This window comes from Xyrauchen texanus, chromosome 22 (assembly GCF_025860055.1).
Source record: "Xyrauchen texanus isolate HMW12.3.18 chromosome 22, RBS_HiC_50CHRs, whole genome shotgun sequence".
In the NCBI taxonomy this organism is placed as follows: Eukaryota; Metazoa; Chordata; class Actinopteri; order Cypriniformes; family Catostomidae; genus Xyrauchen; species Xyrauchen texanus.
This window is the reverse complement of record NC_068297.1, coordinates 15,384,974-15,403,619: the sequence shown is the minus strand read 5'-3', so window position 1 is coordinate 15,403,619 and position 18,646 is coordinate 15,384,974. Positions and strand designations below refer to the sequence as shown.

General features: G+C 37.3%; 1 protein-coding gene across 4 annotated transcripts in view; it reads left to right on the top strand.

The window, feature by feature from the left end:
• wdpcp (WD repeat containing planar cell polarity effector) overlaps positions 1–18,646 on the top strand; it is a 99,406-nt gene that overhangs the window by 4,728 nt on the left and 76,032 nt on the right. For 3 of the 4 annotated variants that reach the window (XR_007972927.1, XM_052154249.1, XM_052154248.1), the window contains exon 2: positions 4,503–4,607. The exons of the other annotated variant lie outside the window; for it this stretch is intronic. The gene's annotated coding sequence lies outside the window, so the exon portion shown is untranslated. The remainder of the gene's footprint in view (positions 1–4,502; positions 4,608–18,646) is intronic. 4 annotated transcript variants of the gene reach the window in all.

Here is an 18,646-nt window from a genome sequence, read left to right as displayed (position 1 = left end):
GTTTGTCTTGAACTCTTTCTAAAGTGACCCGAGGTCAAACCAACAAGGATATTAGTTCCCTGACTGTGAAGTCAGATACAGTGGCCCAATATATTTTTGGACACTCAAGCCACTCAAGCCATACTGTAAAAATGTTTGAATGTCTTTGTATTACAAAACAGAATATCAAACCAAATGGCATTTATTTTAAAGAATGATAGCAAAAACACTTTAAGCAAAAGCATTTCACTGAAAGAAGTTTCAAATTATCTTGAATTTATATATTGTTCAAAATAAAGACATAATTGGGACACTTTCTGGTTGTAAAAAGTTGTGGAACATGTCCTTGGTTATTGTGATGAACTACACTTGTGGTTACTTTGCTAGAACACTTTGGTGAACTTTAGGGGAACTGATTTCAGACATAAACTTCCAATCAACTTGGGAGCAGTTGGTAAAACTAATGACAAAGTGAAGTTAGTCTTGCATCGTTTTGATTTTTATGGTTTGTTATTTGGTTTGTAATGAAGTGAAATTCATACATTTTAAAGTGTGACTGCAGTGTCCAGGTACATTTTAAGGTCACTGCATATTTGACTATATTTGTTGTTTAAACAATATGTTTTTATACGCAGTCTATAGACAATTTTCTGTCTGTTTGTGGCAGTTAATCTGTATGGTGGTGTCATTGCTTCATAGACACTTTTTTTTTAACCGAAACCATTTTTATTCTCCCATGGCACAAATGACAGAATTGGCACTAAGTGGAAAACTATGTGCCTAGTAAAATGTGTTTCCCCTTAGTAGGACGTTTTGGAATTTATAATGACTGGATTACTGGATACCCTTATTTGTTTGTGATTGGAAGTATCTCACATCTAGATTTGTCTCACAACTTCTATATCATATTGATCTGCTTTCAAAGCTGCTATATCTGATGTGGGACTATAATCTCTCTTCTATTGTCTGTTGGCAAAAGCCATCTTGATAATATGGGATGTGATGTCTCTCAGTGGGGTTACGTGACAGCCATGATACCCATCTTCTAGATGTTTACTTGCAATCTTATGAGCTTCTTTCATGGCCTGTTGTTAGATGTTTTTCTTGTGTCCAAGATTTAAACTGCCGTTTCGACATGTGAACACAAGATGTCAGTTTAGTACTAGTTTTGAAGCATAGTAACATAAACACTAACAAACTAAATTAGTCATTGGCGAGGCCAATTAATCAGCCCACATTTGGCTATATTTTTTATTATAAGCATTATAACAGTAATTTAATTCTTAATTTTCCACAAATTAATGAATAGTTTTATTTAAATGATTTTTAACCATGCACTTGTTTGGAGTGCAAACCTCAATCTGTTTAAATGCTAAATGTAGATTCAGCCCTTGAATTCTGACTGGATGGAATTGAGTGAGTTAATTAGTGTGTCCTCCTCTAGGGGTTTTTAAAAGATCGACACATTTCAAGTTGACACATTGTTTCACAAATGTACAGCTGGGTTCTCCTGGTTCATGATCATTCTAAACGCATAAGTGCTCTTTGATTTAGCTTCAAACAACAAAGCCCTCAGGAGTATTTACTCAAGAATGCTTTTTCAACCCCAGACTTCCCCATGCCTGTCAAATACACACACTGTTGACCTTAAACTTTCCCATGCCTGGCAGCAACACATACACTGATCTGAGTGAAAGCACACACTTCACCTGCTCATAAAGCAGACCCGCCCTCCACTTGTCAATCACCTTGTCTTTCCTCGTTTTGAAACCAAAGCACAGAGACATTGTTGTCGAATTAATTTGACAGACTGTGTAATGTGTATTTTCCTTAGAACCAGTATACATATTTTAACACACTAACTTATTTTACATTTTTATTATGATAAAATAAAAAGTAAACAACAATATTTTAATTATATAAATACATGATTTTGTTATATATTATGTATGTTTTTGTGTGTGTAATATTCAGGGTTCCCGTGGTCATGAAGAAAATCAGAGAATTTGTATTCAAGCCAGTAAAAGTATTTTTCTAGTTATGCTCAGCTCTAAAATATTTAATTGGTTAAATATTGCTCTCGTGTAAGCATAGTGATTTTGTCAATTGTTGTGAATCGTATTTTTGAGTTACTTTTTTCAGTGTATGTCAGACTGACATATCAGTCTGAATGATTAATTTGCAAATTTGTCTGAATTTAAATTATTAAATGTAATCATTTAAAATGTAAGTTTAAAGTAAACAAATGACTGGAAAGCTCATGGAAATTAATTGTGGGAGTGTAGGAAAAAGTTTTATAAAAATATGCTTTTCAAGAGAATGCTGCATTACTTTAAGATTGTCATTCCCTTAACATGACAGTAGAGGGTGCTGATGGGCCACAAACGACTCACTTCCATGGTGCTATGTGCTTGGACTATCACCACTTTTGTTGTGGTTTTGTTGTTTGCTTCAGTGCACTGCCTTTGGGATCAGAGGTGGGTGCTGTTCAAGTTAGCTTTTGTGTTTGATTGTAGCTTTCCAGCAATGAAAACATGTTGCATTAATTCAAATCCCTTAAACTGGATGGTGTGTCCTGGCTTTCACACTCTCTTGCACAATAGTGAGAAATGAAGACACGGACCAAAAGAGAGAGAGAGAGAGTGAACATTTTAAACCAGGTCCTGAATTTGAGTTTGATGATTGTTTTCTGTTTGTGTCGCCGTTAGTTAGTGTGGGGATTAGGCCTGTAGTTTAGAGTGACCAGACCTCCCTGTTTACCATCTGTCCTCGACTGGAGCTGTCCTCGGAAATGTACCCGACTGGATCTGTCCCCAGAAATGTCCCCGTTTTTACTGCGCATTCAAAACAGTCTGTTAAGTGAAAATGCATGGCAAGAAAGCCCCTACTGAAGACTAACGGCAACAAGGTTAATCGTGTGCTGTTTATTTGAACCAACAGAAGGGCTGCTCGCTATAGCGGCTTTTAAGTTATTTGTCTTCCTTTACTGATTACTTGTTTGTGCCAGTTTTGCCATTAATAACAGGACCAGGAAGTAAGAAGTGTTTGCAGGTTAAACTTCGACGCCGGTGAATGGGAGATCACAGCACATACAGTACTGTGCAAAAGTTTTAGGCACTTGGGAAAAATTTTGCATTGTGAGGATGTCTTAAAAAATTATGCCATAAATAGTTTACATTTTTCAATTAACGTCATACAAATTCCAGTAAACATAAAAAAAGCTAAATAAATATTTGGTGTGACCACCTTTGCCTTCAAAACAGCACCAATTCTCCTAAGTACACCTGGACACAGTTTTTCTTGGTTGTTGGCAGATAGGATTTTCCAAGCTTCATGGGGAATTTACCACAGTTCTTCTATCTATTTAGGCTGTCTCAATTGCTTCTGTCTCTATATATAATCCCAGACTGACTGAATATTCAGTGGGGGGATTTGTGTGGACCATGACATCTGTTGCAGGGCTCCCTGTTCTTCTATTCTGTTCTATTATATTTGCAAAAGTAATGCTTGGGAGTCTAAAAGTGTGTATTTCCTATTGACAGACTAAAGCTGAAAATATAAATAACCATCTTAAAATGTTTTTGTGTAGCATCTTATGTTCCTAAGACTGTTGCTCAGTACTGTATTAGTTTCATTTACCCATTTGCTCCAAGACCAAAAGACAAAATCCAATATTACGTTTCAATGATTTTCCAGAAGAGTTAAAAAAAAAAATAATAGAGAGCGGTGGTGGATTAAGACAGTCAGAAGGGAGAAGATGCCAAATTTAGTGTTTCTCTCTCAGCAGCTGTAATCAAAACCCCCTCACAGCTGTAATAATTCGTTTTTTAAAAGTAATTCTAGGGTAATATAACACAAAGAATAATGTTATAAATTTACACTCAATATTTAAAAAATGTATAATATAAATAAAATGGAGAGATTTACACTGATAAATAAGGCTGAAACACGTCATCACAGTCTGTGGAAAAAGGTCTATTGAAAGGAAACATCATCATCGTTAACAGCTTCGAGATGAGACACATACAAGTTATGTTATAAAGAAGTTGTATTATGTATTATATAAAATAAATGCATTCAAAATTAGAATACATCATTAATAACATGGAAAATAAATTAAATGTATAATAAAGTATCTGCCAAGATCAACAATAAATTTAAGTCATCACATTACAGTATAGATTATTACATTGTGCCTTGCTGGGAAACAAGTAACTTTAAAGAAGCATCATAATGCATAAGAGTTGATCAAAATCAAAAAGTTCAGGCCCTGATATTGTCCATAGTGTAAGTGTTTCATATGATTTCAGTTGTGAGGGAAATGGTAAAGTCAGCTAATTCCTTTTGAAATTCCTCTGCCAGTTTGCCAGCAAGCAAGTTAGTAGCCTAACGTCTTACTTTAAGGAAAGTGCCAGGTAAAGGTAAAGGAAATGAGGAGAAGGGAAGGAATTAGGGATAAGTAACATGAAATGTCAGTGACATATTTACCACTAAACTAGAAATTTCCCCATTTTCCATTTCAGAAATCTGGTCACCTTACTGTAGTCGGTGTGTCATAAGCTACCGTACAGATGCTAGTTGGGATAGTGTTGTCATGCCAGCCACAAGCTCCTATCTGGTCTAACAAGGTATGGGCTTCAAAAAATCTTCCCACATGCATGCAGGTGTGTGTTTGTGTCATCAGGGGTGGGCTTTGATTTAGTTTGTCAGACAAAAAAAGCAATGAACGTGATAGTCAAGTAAAAATAATTTTAATCATTAAAAATAATAATAATAATAATAAAATAATCATTAAGCACCCACGCAACATCCTGTTTGCTTTTACGAAAAGTGAGCGAGAGAAAACCGTTTGATGATTCAGTGCTTTGAGGTGTATTAAGTTATAGTTTCAGCCATGATAATATACACTGCTGTTGAAAAGTTTGGGGTCACTTGACTGAAATGTTTCTCATAGTTTTAAAAACCAACTTTTGGTGCCAACATATTAAGTTATTTAAATAAATCTAAAATATATATTTTTTTAAATTGATGACTTGGACCAAATAATAAAGAAAATCAGCCAGTAAGTGCCCAACATAGATGGGAACTTCTTCAATAATGTTTAAAAAGCATCCCAGGGTGATTCCTCAAGAAGTTGGTTGAGAAAATGTCAAGAGTACATTTCTGCAAATTCTAGGCAAAGTGTGGCCACTTTGAAGATGCTAAAATATAACAAAGTTTTGATTTATTTTGGATTTTTTTAGTCACAGCATAATTCCCATATTTCTATCTCTATTATTCCATAGTTTTGATGACTTTATTATTCTAAAATGTGAAAATAATTATAATTAAAGGATGAGTAAGTGAAATTAAACTTTTGAAAAGTAGTGTAGAATAAATTAAAACAGTTGCATGTTTCCTTGAAGAGTTTCTCAATTAATTGAACATTGCTTCGGTTTTCTTTAGACTCTTCGAAATCAGTTTTATTTGTTTTTTCTTAATTTCGTTTTTGCTCCCCAATTTCTGTTTTGCGTTCCATGTTTTAAAGTTTAATCAGTTTCATCAGCAAAATGGTATCTGATCTAATGTATTAATAAAAACTTAATCAAATGAAAATCAAATTAAAGTGCTAGAGTAAAGATCCTCGCAGCATATTCCAAAACACAAAATTGGTCTAATTTTTGTCAAATAAAGTGCTGCACAACAGGGCATCACAGAATAAGTGAAAACATTGATAAAAAACTTCTATTCAGTATGAACAGCTTTCTTGAATGTGAGATATTGCTTAAATATAATAATAATAATTTTAATTATAATGTTTACAGTAAATACTACATTGCACATGATTTCTCCCATCAAGATTTTATTCTGATTAAAACTTTTATTTTAACGTGAAGGCTTTTCCCTTCTGTGTTAATGATGGTAGTTTCACAACTCTGGTTAAAATGCTGGTTACAATATATGGCCCAGTGAGATTATTAAAGCGCAAAATGCTGCAATGTAATTATAGAAATATACTCTCAACGACCACTTTATTTGGTACCCCTGTACAACTACTTATTAATTAATCTAATCAGCCATTCATGTGGCACCAGTGCAGTGCATAAAACCATCCAGATAAGGGTTAAGGATTAATGTTCACATCAACCATCAGAACGGTGAAAAAATTTGATCTCCGTGATTTCGAACGTGGCATGATTTTTGGTGCTAGATGTGCTGGTTTGAGAATTTCTGTAACTGCTGATCTCCTGGGATTTGTTGGTCTCTAGAGTTTACTCAGAATGGTGACAAAAGCAAAAAACATCCATTGAGCGTCAGTTCTGTGAAATGCCTGGTTGATGAGAGAGGTCAACGGAGAATGGCCAGATTGGTTCGAGCTGACAGAAAGGCTGGTTACTCAGATAACCCCTCTGTACAATTGTAATGAGCAGGAAAGCATCTGAGAATGCACAACATGTCAAACTTCGAGGTGGATGGGCTACAACAGTAGATCACGTTGGGTTCCATTTCTGTCAGCCAAAAACAGAAAGCTGAGGCTGCAGTGGGCCTACCATCTATGTACCTCAGCAGAAATCGAGATTCATCAGACCAGGCTATCTTTTTCCAGTCTTTAACTGTCCAGTTTTGAACAAGAACTGCTCTCGGTAGGGATGGCCATTCATCAGTAATTTGGTATTTGAATATTTAAGCTCATAAAAAACGAATATTTTAATATTCTATTATTTAAATAGTAAGAAGGTAATTAATGAGAAAGAGATGTTGTAAAATAATTTTTTAGTCATGAAGTTTGCATCACCATTAACAAAAACCAAGCTTCTAATTATATCCAAAACAAGCTATATTATGTCCTGTGTCCTGTAACAGAATACACAGCGCCACCCAGTGTATTCTGTTATAACTGCCAGTTTAAGTTTGTGTGTTCAGGATTTATCATGCATCTCACTGTATATATGGCGACAAAGCAAAACTTTGCGAAATTCAAATAGTATTTTTACTTTTCGAATAATTATTACAGAACAAATACACGAGTATTCAACTACTCGTGCACATCCCTAGTTCTCGTTTCCCAACACTAGTTCCAGGAGATCAGCATTACCGGGAATAATGTGCCAACCCATCTTGCACCAAAAATCATGTTCTGGTCAAAATCACTGAGATAAATTTTTTTCCCTGTTATGATGGTTGATGTGAACATTAACTGAAGCTTGTGACCCTTAACTGATATAATTAGCTGATATAATCGCATGAATAAGTAGGTGCCTGTGCTAATAAAGTGCTCGTGAGTGTATAGCCTGCACGGTTCACAGTAAATGTGTGCTCTCTTCTGTTATCTTCTACAACAAGCAAAGTGCGCAATGATCATAAAAATGTGGTGTTAGGATTGCACACACTCATAAGTGTGTGAGCATTTGAAGGCAGACAGCAACATTGAGTATGTGCTCCGTACTGCAGAAACACTGGTATCATCACATGTTTTTTTATATTAGTATCGACTTGGTACTGAAGTACTGGTACTTTTGACATCCCTGTTCATGTGTAAGACTTGCCCACTTCACCTGCACTGGCTTCCAGTCACACAACTGACTGGTGAGTACTGCCGTGTCTAGATCAGCAGGAGAGGGAGATCCATGAAATACGAGAACTTTCAGAAGCATCTAATACTTTAACTGCTGCTGAATGCTCAGAGCTCTGGTCCTGGCCCTGCAGGCCCCTGCTTGGAAAGCTGATATAGGATCTGACAAATCCGGGCTTGACACAGCAATGTATAGCTGCCTGCGTTTGAGGATTTCCCTATATAAAGAGAAAGAGGTGATACATGTGTTTGTGTTGACTGTCGTCAGCCAAATACAACATGTTTGATGAGAGGATAGAAGCGCAGGCACTGTGTGCTGGATTTAATTGTTTGAGATTTGAGTGTCTTTATGTTTGAGGTGCCAAAGACCCCAGAGATGCCTGTGAAAATATTTTAATAGTAATTTAATGATTAGTTTGTTTGAAAGTATTAAAAATATTTGAACATTAAATTTTCCTACATCTGACCCAGTCAAAACCAATTTTTTAGATATTATTGAAGCTTAAACCCATTTTTTGTTTCACAAAGTATGTGTGTACTTTTCAGAAATGTGACTGTTCTCCAATAGTCTTTTAGACCAATGAATGGTTATGCATAATCCATTCTCATGAAGTTGATAAGTCATTGAACCTGATACTACAATGAAAAGGTTGACCCAAAAATATTAGAAAGACCCTCTGTCACTATTCACTTTTATTGTATCTTTTCAATATGAAAGTGACTGAGTGAATGATAGTGGAATAAAAAAAGTTGGGTAAACTAATTTGCATGTTTTTTGAGCTAGTAAAATGCCTTTGGGTGTCTCAGACCCCAAACAGAACATGAGAGTTAACATTGATTGGGCATCCCAAGCCATTGTGTTTGTAGAGGGGCACTTGGGTGGGTGTGTGTTTTGTGCATGCATGGCTGATCACTCAGGCTGGTTGTCAGATGGAGCTCCTCCAGATTTAGGAGTCGAACACAGCATTCCTATTCTGCCAGCCTCTTTCCCCTCGCCATGCATGCTCCGTCCATTCCTCCTCCTCACAAACTCACATGATGCTCGAACTCAAAGGTCAAAAGTCACACAGAAGAATCAGACCTTTATTTCAAATTGAAAATAACTTTGTCTCATGTCTCTGTCAGTGGCAATGGCTTTAGGGGTCAGAGAGAGGGCAAGACTCTTATCCAGACCGCCTACAACGCCTGGAGAAAACCGATAACACTTCATTACAAATAACAATTGTCAGTGTAGTCTATGACATAATTGAACATCAACACTATGTAGAAAATATGTTGAAAAATCGAAACAAATTATGCCCTGGTACTAATCAAAGAATCCATAGTTAGTTTTTAAGTTCTGTGTCATTAACATAACCAAATGGTATTGCAAAAACAATTAATGCTTTCAGACCGGTTTCCTGAAAACTTCACCATATGCCATTTGTCCAACAAACAGATAGTCCCAGCTCAAAGTCTAGCAATTGAACCAATGTAGCTTTGTAGGCCTGGTTTTGATAAAATAATGTTTTGATTGCACTACAGAAAAGGTTTTGAGCACCACAGTTTTTGCACTTTTGGGCGGTATGAACCTTCTTATGGCTCACATATAATTATACTGCATATTAACCTAGAATAGGAGAAAGAATTTTAACATCTAAAGAAATGCACAAAAATATAGAATATAAAAACTAAGATTGTTTTCAAACAGGTTTCCTGAACATCCCCCTCTCTGACATCTGCTATTTGTCAGAAATGCAGGTAGTCCTGCCCCATACTTATACAATTGATTGAGCCAAAATTGCTGTCATTCTTTGAATGGCTTGATTCATGTTGTCTTTGTATAGTAAAGGAATATTCAGAGTTCAACAAAAATTAAGCTCAATCGACAGCATTTGTAGCATAATGTTGATTACCACAACAATTAATATTGACTTGCACTCCTTTTCTTAAAAAAAAAAAAAAGAAGCTGCTACAATTGAGGTTACAGTGAGGCACTGACAATGGAAGTCGATGGGGGCCAATTATTGTTTTTCAAAAGTATAGCCACAATACATAAACAGTATGCATGTAAATGTGATTTTAGTGTGATAAAATCACTTACTAACCTTTACTAACGTATAGCCAATTATACAACTTCATTGCCATGAAGGTATAATGTCAACAAACCCTAAAATGACCGCAAAAACTATGATTTAATCAACTTTACAGCTCAAATCAGTTTTAACAGAAGAATTAATGTTAGTGCTTTTATACAATTTTAAGCTACAAATTTCTGCCTTTAAACCCTTCAAAAAATGTTCAAGTGCCTCACTCCAACCTCAAAGTCAAAATAGTTTTTTTGTGTTAATCAACATTATGCCACAAATGCTGTTGATTGAGCTTAACTTTTAATGAATCCAGAATATTCCTTTAAGCAGGTATAGAATAATTTATTGTAATGTTGAAAAAAAGCACACACTTCAGCTTTTATATTTTTTTGACCAATTGTGCCTAAATTGTCTTTTAGCCTTAACTGTTTTAACCTTTTAGAAAAGATCATTGATGATGTGATTTGTCATCTGTGTGGTCTGATGTAGAAATAATTCTGAAAGGTCTAAATAAGGTCGATCAGTCTGGATGTCACCCTGAAGAAAAGAAAAGCATAAGGTAAAGAGAGAGAGGAGAGCTAGGAATAGCTAGTGCTGTGTAGCGGCCACCATGTCAATGTTTGCCTTACTGGACTGACAGGTTGTCATTTTTTTTGTGACAGCATCCCGCAGACTATCCGTAATGAGCTGCTGTGAAGTCTGGAACATTCTCTTGACCTTTCAATGCCTTGCGACGTTCCGTGGTCTTCTCCTTCCACGCATCCTTGTCAAAGGGCCAAACCGCCAAACGTCATGGGATGAACGCTGGCAGGGACATTAAAGAAAGTAAATCCAAGAGCAAAAACAAAGACACGGACACACTGACACCTGTTTCACTCGCACCTGTCTTTCCAACAGCCACAATAGACACACTGGTAGAGCGTCTCCCCCATCATTTAGAGGTTCCTTGTGGTTTTGGCCTTTGTTGATGTTGCTGTTTACTCACCTTTGGTCACCAGAATAGATTTTAAAAAGTTTATTTAAAAAGTTAGAGAAAAAGATCATGCAGGGTTTGGATGAGGCTGGCATCTGCAAAAGCATCAAAATGTAGCTCTTGTACATTTTCATAAAGATAGCATACATTTTTTAAATGCACATATGTTCACTTTCATAATTAAGCATATTTATAGTGTAAATAGGCAGCAACACTCCTCTTGCTCACATTATTGCACTATAAAGCTGGAAATGTTCAAAAGAGTTGAAACTAAAAAGTATTGGTTGGAAAATATGAAATTAACTAGCCAGCTAGACTCTACCGATCAAACTTAACTCCGTTCACTTACTAGAGATAAAATGTGTGCTACATATTCTACATTTGTCAGTACGTATACAGCTTCCTTTGTTTACTTCTCTGAGTTTTTATTTTTTGGAAATCTAAAGACTTTAATTTCCATTAGTTCCAGGCATCCAGGGAGCCACCGAACAATTTTATTGTTGACATTTCATTGCAATCATGTTAATATTACTACTACGGGTTACTATGAATGAAGTGCCTCCCACTCATGTTTTGAATGTGTTTGATAACTAACTGGAAATGTTCTTGGAAAAAAAGATGCCAGTTTGCAAACCAATGGTCTATAGGAGTGTAACACAGTTCAATGGAAAGGAGGAGGCGAGAACCGGCTTGACCACATAAATAATATTTTAATGAGTAACTTAAACAAAAGACAAACACACACACATGTCGGACATGTCTGTAAATGATCTCTCTCTCCTGCACCATCATCCGCAGTCGGCCGTTAGCCCTTTTTGAGGCATGATTAGCCTGATAAGGGACCAGGTGTGTAGAATCTCTCTGCCCTGCCACAAGGAATTTTAGAATTTGTCCCCTATTTGGAATGCCCAATTCCCAGTGCGCTCTAAGTCCTCGTGGTGGCGTAGTGACTCGCCTCAGTCCGGGTGGCGGAGGATGAAACGCCGTTGCCTCTGCACCTGACACCGTCAATCCGCACATGGCTTTTGAGCACGTTACCGTGGAGACATGGCGTGTGTGGAGGCTTCACGCTATTCTCCACAGCATCCACGCTCATCTCACCATGCGCCCCACTGATAGCGAGAACCACATTATAGCGACCACGAGGAGGTTACCCCATGTGACTCTACCCTCCCAAGCAACCAGGCAAATTTGTTTGCTTAAGGGCCTGGCTGGAGTCACTCAGCACGCCCTGGATTCAAACTCACGACTCCAGGCGTGGTAGTCAGCGTCTTTACTCGCTGAGCTACACAGGCGTCCTCTTTTTTTTTTTTCTTTTTAACGTGCATACACAAAATCCACAACACACACAAAAAGGGCAATAGTTTGAAAAGTACTAGGTCAAATGCCATCTCCCCCTCGTTGTTCCACTGGCATTGGTTATATATCGTTACTCACTATAGGTGGGCAAAATCCTTAAAAACTAGGTGGGTATGGCCTTGATTACACTACTGGTATGCAGACAAAAAAAAAAAAGAAGAACCCCACCATTTTTAAAATGACATGAAATTCCTCGGCTTTGAGAAATGTGACCTAGCTTCGCGCCCCTACTGTTTGGCTTTCTGCTCTAAGTCTCTGGGTAAACATCTGCTTAAAAGGCATCGGTCCTTTTTTCTCTCTCTTCTGTTCTTTTCTTGTCCCTTTGTCTCCCAATCATTTTGCTCTAACAATGTTTACAGATGTACTTAGAAACCATCATGAGTGTTTTAGTCTCAGGTTATTACCACCCTTGTTAACGGCTATGCTAACAAGAATCACATTACCCCAGGCGGTATGGATAGAAGATTTCAAATCAAAGCTTTCTCAGAAGTCATTTTCTCTAAAGCTGTCTTTATCTCATGTAGTGAAATGTTTGTCTTTGGTGCGACAGCCAACCTGGAGGTTCGTTTTCTCCCATGCATGCTATCATAGATGTTTGTTGACCAAAAAATATAAAATAAGAAAAATTATACATGCACAGAAATGTTCCGGCAAACGTCTGGTGACCATTGCCGAAACTTTATACTTGCATATGAGCTTTGTAAACATTTTTTTTTTCGTTTGGGCAAAGTTGTGTTAAAATGTCCATTGTTGCCAAAGGTTTGCTGCTGGTTCACCACTACTGGTGAAGAGCTGCAAACAATATTTGTGTTTCAATCAAAACTTTTTAACCCTAACCCTAACTAAGCCTATTTCAACAAATCACATTTCCACAGATTATCTGCAAGGTAGCAGTTGATTGCAAATAAAAAAAAAATTGCAATGGTAAACTAAACCTCTGTAGCTTGTTACATATGTTTCCTAAATGGTTTCTTACTGTGAGCTCTTTTATGTTAATTTGTATCAGACAACCAATAGCCAGTGTTGATTAGAAATAACTAGAAAACAGGGAGACTGCTGGCCGCTATAATGCTGATATTGTGTGTGTGTGTGTAAATATTAATAAATAATAAATTGACAAACATACATTTCTGCATATACATGGTGAAATTATTTATTTTTCACATATTCCAGCTAAGCTGGGGTCAGAGTGCAGGGTCAGCCATGATACGGTGCCCCTGGAGCAGATGGGTTCAAGGGCCTTGCTCAAGGGCGTTCCCTGAAGTTAACCTCCAAATTATGGTTTATTGGTTAAATTGGTCCAATATTTTGATCTATCAATAGTCATAATAGGTTTATTCTATGGGGATGGTATTAACTGCTGAAGACGGGGTGATCAAGAAAGAAAGAGAGAGAGTCCTTTTGTCAAAGAACTTCAAATAATGACGAAGTAACCTATACAGTACACTATTATCTTATTGACATTGAGAGGATCTGCACGAGAGAGACAATGTGTTCTAGTTTAGATGCTTACAACTATTTCCTTAGCAAAAAGGTCAGAAATATTTGATCACTTCCTGTACAATCAATCAAGCTTTAAACACTGCTATCGTGTGACTTATAATGAGCTGCATTCATTATAATTGGCGTGATCTATAAGGCCACTTTTAGAGCCTGTAAATAAATACTTAACTAGCCAGCTAGACTTCATCTCTTACCAGAGATAAAATGTGTGCTACATATCCTACAATTGTCACAAAAAAGTGAGTGTCGTAGATTTTTTTTAGGCTAGGGTTTGTGTTTTTTTTCTTCTCAGAGCAGGTTGAGCAGGTTTTCTTGAAGGATCTGGCAACAATGCAACCCATCTCTTCTAGTAAATCCTCGGCTAATGCTTATAATTCTTGTTTGGAAGCACTGGCAGCTCCTGTACGCGCTTGTGTCAGTGCTCTCTGTCTCTCGAACATACTTTTCTCTTTTTTTCCAGCCTCTGTATGAACTTTTCAACTCTTGAACTCTCCATAGCCTCGCTCTTCTGCCCTTTGACAGCAATTGGAGTAGATTCTTCCTTTTCAACCTCATTTTTCACTCTTCTTCATTCCTTTCTCTTCTCGTTTGACAAACAGACAGACCTGCCCCCTGGCCATGTCACTCATGCTGCCCAATATTTACCCCCCTGATTGACACGTATTACACACACACACACACAAACATACTGTAGATGTCTTTTCACATGAATAGTATTAGCTTTACCCCATTTTGTGCGGCTTGTCTGTCATTCGCTATTCTTTGCCTGCTGAATGTGACTAGAGGCCTCTCTGAGAGACACTCAGGCTATTTGTGTGTGTATGTGTGTTTCGGTGTGTGTTTGGCATGGCGCCACTCTGTCCAAGTGTGTCTTCAATGGCACCTTCATGTTACATGGTGTAGCCACATATTGTCTGTCACACTTGACTTGACTACTGTGATATGAGACAATATAAATTGTATGAAGCTTCTTGGTGCTTCTTGGTGCATGATACAGGCATAGTACACCCTATTATTATTGCCCATATGACATGTTGCAAAATGTCCATCTCTTTTCCATACAATCAAGTTCAGTTGACTATTAAGTCATGTTTAGCTTCTTTAATAATTCTTTCTCTATCTGTGGTTTTGTTGTTGTTGTTGAATTCTTTGTCAAAGTTAGCATGTGTGAAATGGCTGTCTTTGATTTTTATTCATTATTATTTATATTATTTCACCCGAAGAATCTCACACCATGAGCACCGTGTTTTTAAGACTGCTTGTCAAGTTAAAAACTTGTAAAAATGCATTTTGAGACATTCAGTGTTCTGTTCCATTCCTCTATGCGTCTATCTGTTTCTGAACACAAGAACGTGTTCTGTGTGAACGGCCCCTTACACTTTGCCTTTTTTTTTTTTTTTTTTTATAAATATATTATATTTTCTCCCTAATTTGGAATGCCCAATTCCCACTACTTACTAGGTGCTTGTGGTTGCGCAGTTACACACCATAATCCGGGTGGTGGAGGACAAGTTGCCTCCGCTTCTGAGACCGTCAATCTGTGCATCTTATCACGTGGCTCGCTGTGCATGACACCGTGGAAACTCAAAGTGTAAGGGGGCGTTCACACAGGACACGTTCTTGTGACCATGAGGAGGTTACACCATGTGACTCTACCCTCCCTAGCAACTGGGCCAATTTGGTTGCTTGGGATACCTGGCTGGAGTCACTCAGCACACCCTAGATTCGAACTCGTGACGCTAGGGGTGGTAGTCAGTGTCTATACTCGCCTTTTTTTCTTTTCTTTTTCTTTGTTCATCCTCCTCTCTGTGTTTATTGGGCTACTTATCACTCTTATGGAGATCACATCCTCTCTCTCTCCACATCATCTTCTTTCTCCTCTGTCTTATCACCCACCCCACAGCACCCCTGGGCATTCTCCAGTATCCCATCATGCCCTTCTGTAATCTGTGACACCATTTTGTCAGCACATCTGCTTGTATGTTTGACTTTCCTGTACCTCTTTTGATTTCTTCTCCCAAAGTGTTTTCCATTATTTTGTGTGTTTAATGATAATGCTGATGGCTGTGGCCAGGCTGTGCCCTTGAGGATGCAGATAAGAGCTGGTGGCTTTTGTGTTTTCTTTTGGGTGCACTGTTTTACATTTTCACTTCAGTAGCTTCAGGAGATATGGAGGAAAGGGAGAGAGTGCAGGTACACTGAAATACACACACACACACACACACACACACACACATTCAGCAAAAATTTATGCACACACTTAGACTTCACCTGTATTTCAGCAGTAAAAACACACAATTAGGAAATTAATTACTCAAGTTAAAGGTGACATTTCTGTGCCACCAATGATACCAACTGGAGTTGCAAAAATAATGCTTGCTTTCAAACAGGTTTTATAAACTTCCCTCATCTGCCATTGCTTGGATAATCAAATGGTCCTGCCCAAAACTTTAACCATTGGTTTTGCCAATGTTGCTATGTTGTGCTGGTTGGGATGCTCCAACAAACAATGTTTTTGATAGTCAGCACAATGTTTGGACATATAAGAGCCAATGAAATGGCTTACTATATCTTTTTTTTATTTTGTCCCCTTTTCTCCCTAATTTGGAATACCCAATTCCCAGTGTGCTCCAAGTCCGCATGCTGGCGTATCTTATCATGTGGCTTGTTGAGCATGTTACCGTGGAGACGTAGCACGTGTGGAGGCCCATGCTATTCTCTGCAGCATCCACGAAAAACTCACCATGCACCACACTGAGAGTGAGAACCACACATTATAGCGACCGTGAGGAGGTTACCCCATGTTACTCTACCATCCCTAGCAACTGGGCCAATTTAGTTGCTTAGTAGACCTGGCTGGAGTCATTCGGCATGCCCTGGATTGGAACTCACAACCCCAAGGTTGGTAGTCAGCGTCAATACTCGCTGAGCTACGCAGACCCCCAAACTATATCTTGACGTATTTCCTATTGAAACAGGAAGGTATCAGGTGGTATTAAGGGGAGGGTCACTCTCCATCCTGAGGGCATTTGATTGGACAAAAATCTGTGTAGTGCAAGGTGAGTCATCAACATTTTCACACAGAAATGTGAAGCTTATAATTTAATAAAAGCACTTGCATCAGTTCTTCTGTTAAAAATGGTGTATTTATTTTTTAGCTGTGAAGTTGTTTAAATCATAATTGTTACAGTCCTTTTAGGTTTTGTTGACATAATATCGTCATGGTAACGAAGTTGTAAAATTGGCTAAAACTTTACACAGAAAAGGTTAGTAAGTGATTTTATGACACTAAAACCATTGTTTACTTAAACAATGCTATACTTTTGAAATAGTGAGTATTTTAATGTAAAGAAATTGTCCCCTATTCACTTCCATTGTAAGTGCCTCACTGTAACCTAGATTTTTGCTTTTTTCAAAGAAAAAGAGGGATAATTTGAAATGAATGTTTGTAATAATCAACAGTATGCCACAAATGCTGTCGATTGTGATTAAATTGTATTGAACCCAGAACATTCCTTTAATTGGTAATACTTTACTATAAGGTTCCATTCGTTAACATTAGTTAATGCATTAGGTATCATGAACAAGCAATTAACAATATATTTATTTTTTTACAGCATTTATTCATGTTCGTTTATGTTAATAAAAATACAATAGTTCATTGTTAGTTCATCTAAGTTCATTAACTAATGTTAACAAATACATCTTTTGATTTTAAAAATGTTTTAGTAGATGTTGAAATTAACTAACTAATATTAATATTTGCTGTAAAAGTATTGTTCATTGTTAAGTCATGTTAAGTAATATTGTTAACAAATGTTAACAATTGAAACCATATTGTAAAGTGTTACTGGTTCATTTTGTCAACTTTTAGGAGTATGCTTGCTTCATAGCTATCAGGTATGTTCCAAAAGCCACAAAACTCCAATTTTAAGGTTGGGAAGATATAAGTATTTAAACATTTTCTTTTTCAATGTGCATTTATTTGTTGTTTCTAATAGTGTGGACCAAAATCTCAGCAGTAGAAAGAAAGGGTGTGTTTGTATGTGAGTTAAAGGTGAAGGGTTAAGGTGCCTGTTTGGGGTGTGTGTGGGGCTGCAGCTCTTCACCTGTCAGTTGTCAGTCTAGATTAGACAGGCGACTTTTACCCCGTCTCTGACTCAACAGAGTTCAGACAGAGAGAGAGAGAGAGAAAGAGAGAGAAAATCAAGAAAGGACATGTCTGCTTTCCTCTCCTGAAATCAGCAGGTGCATCTCTCTCCACTCTCCATTATGACCCTGCATAGGGTCACCAGGGGTCAATCACTCGCTGATTATATTCTTTCCCTCTTTCCGCTGCAGTCAGCTAAACCCTGCCACATGTGAATCCACCGACCTGACCTTTTTAATTTCATCTGACATTTTTAGGGGTATTTGACAGGATTTTTATTATCGTTCTTATCCCCTAAAACTGATCATGCAGACCAAACCGTAAGGACTAGAGACGAGTTACTTTGGGGGAATGGTAGTAGTCACACAACTTACACTTGTTTTTAGTCATATCGGCCAATGGGTGGCACTATAACAAAGGCAAATGCTTTTTGGGTCATAAACACTTAATCGTAAGGGCTAAATCGAAATTATTTTTTCCTCTGAATCCTTGAGTCAAGACTTACAAAACGCAAATCTCCGATTGCCTTTTTGTCTATATTTAGATTATTTTTTTAAAAAACTACTTTTTCAAACTCCTCCTAGACCATTAGTCCGATCGGTACAACATTTTGAATACATTATCTGCAGACCCCCTGACAAAATTTAGAAAAATAATTTTGATACGTAAAATCTTTCAGAAGATATGAACGATACAATTTCTTCGGTTTAACGCAATTTGAGTAATTGATCAATATCTACTCAACGCAATCTCCAAACGTAAGCAAACCCGGTATACATGGTCAACAGGATGTTTAGATGTCAGCAAAGTTTCATACAATTCCACCCCTAGGGGGTGCTAACACTAAAAAACATCTTTGTCTTTGTCATAACTTTGCAGCCGTTTGAGCGACAAAGTTCAAATTAAAGATGCATCTTCTTTGGTTCAAATGGTAACACATTCTAATACATTCTTATGTATTAGACAAATTAACAAAAATGGCCACCAACAGCCAATCAAATGTCAGCACCTTATAATTTGTATTTGGAATGACAGAGGGTTGTGGAAATTATTATACACAA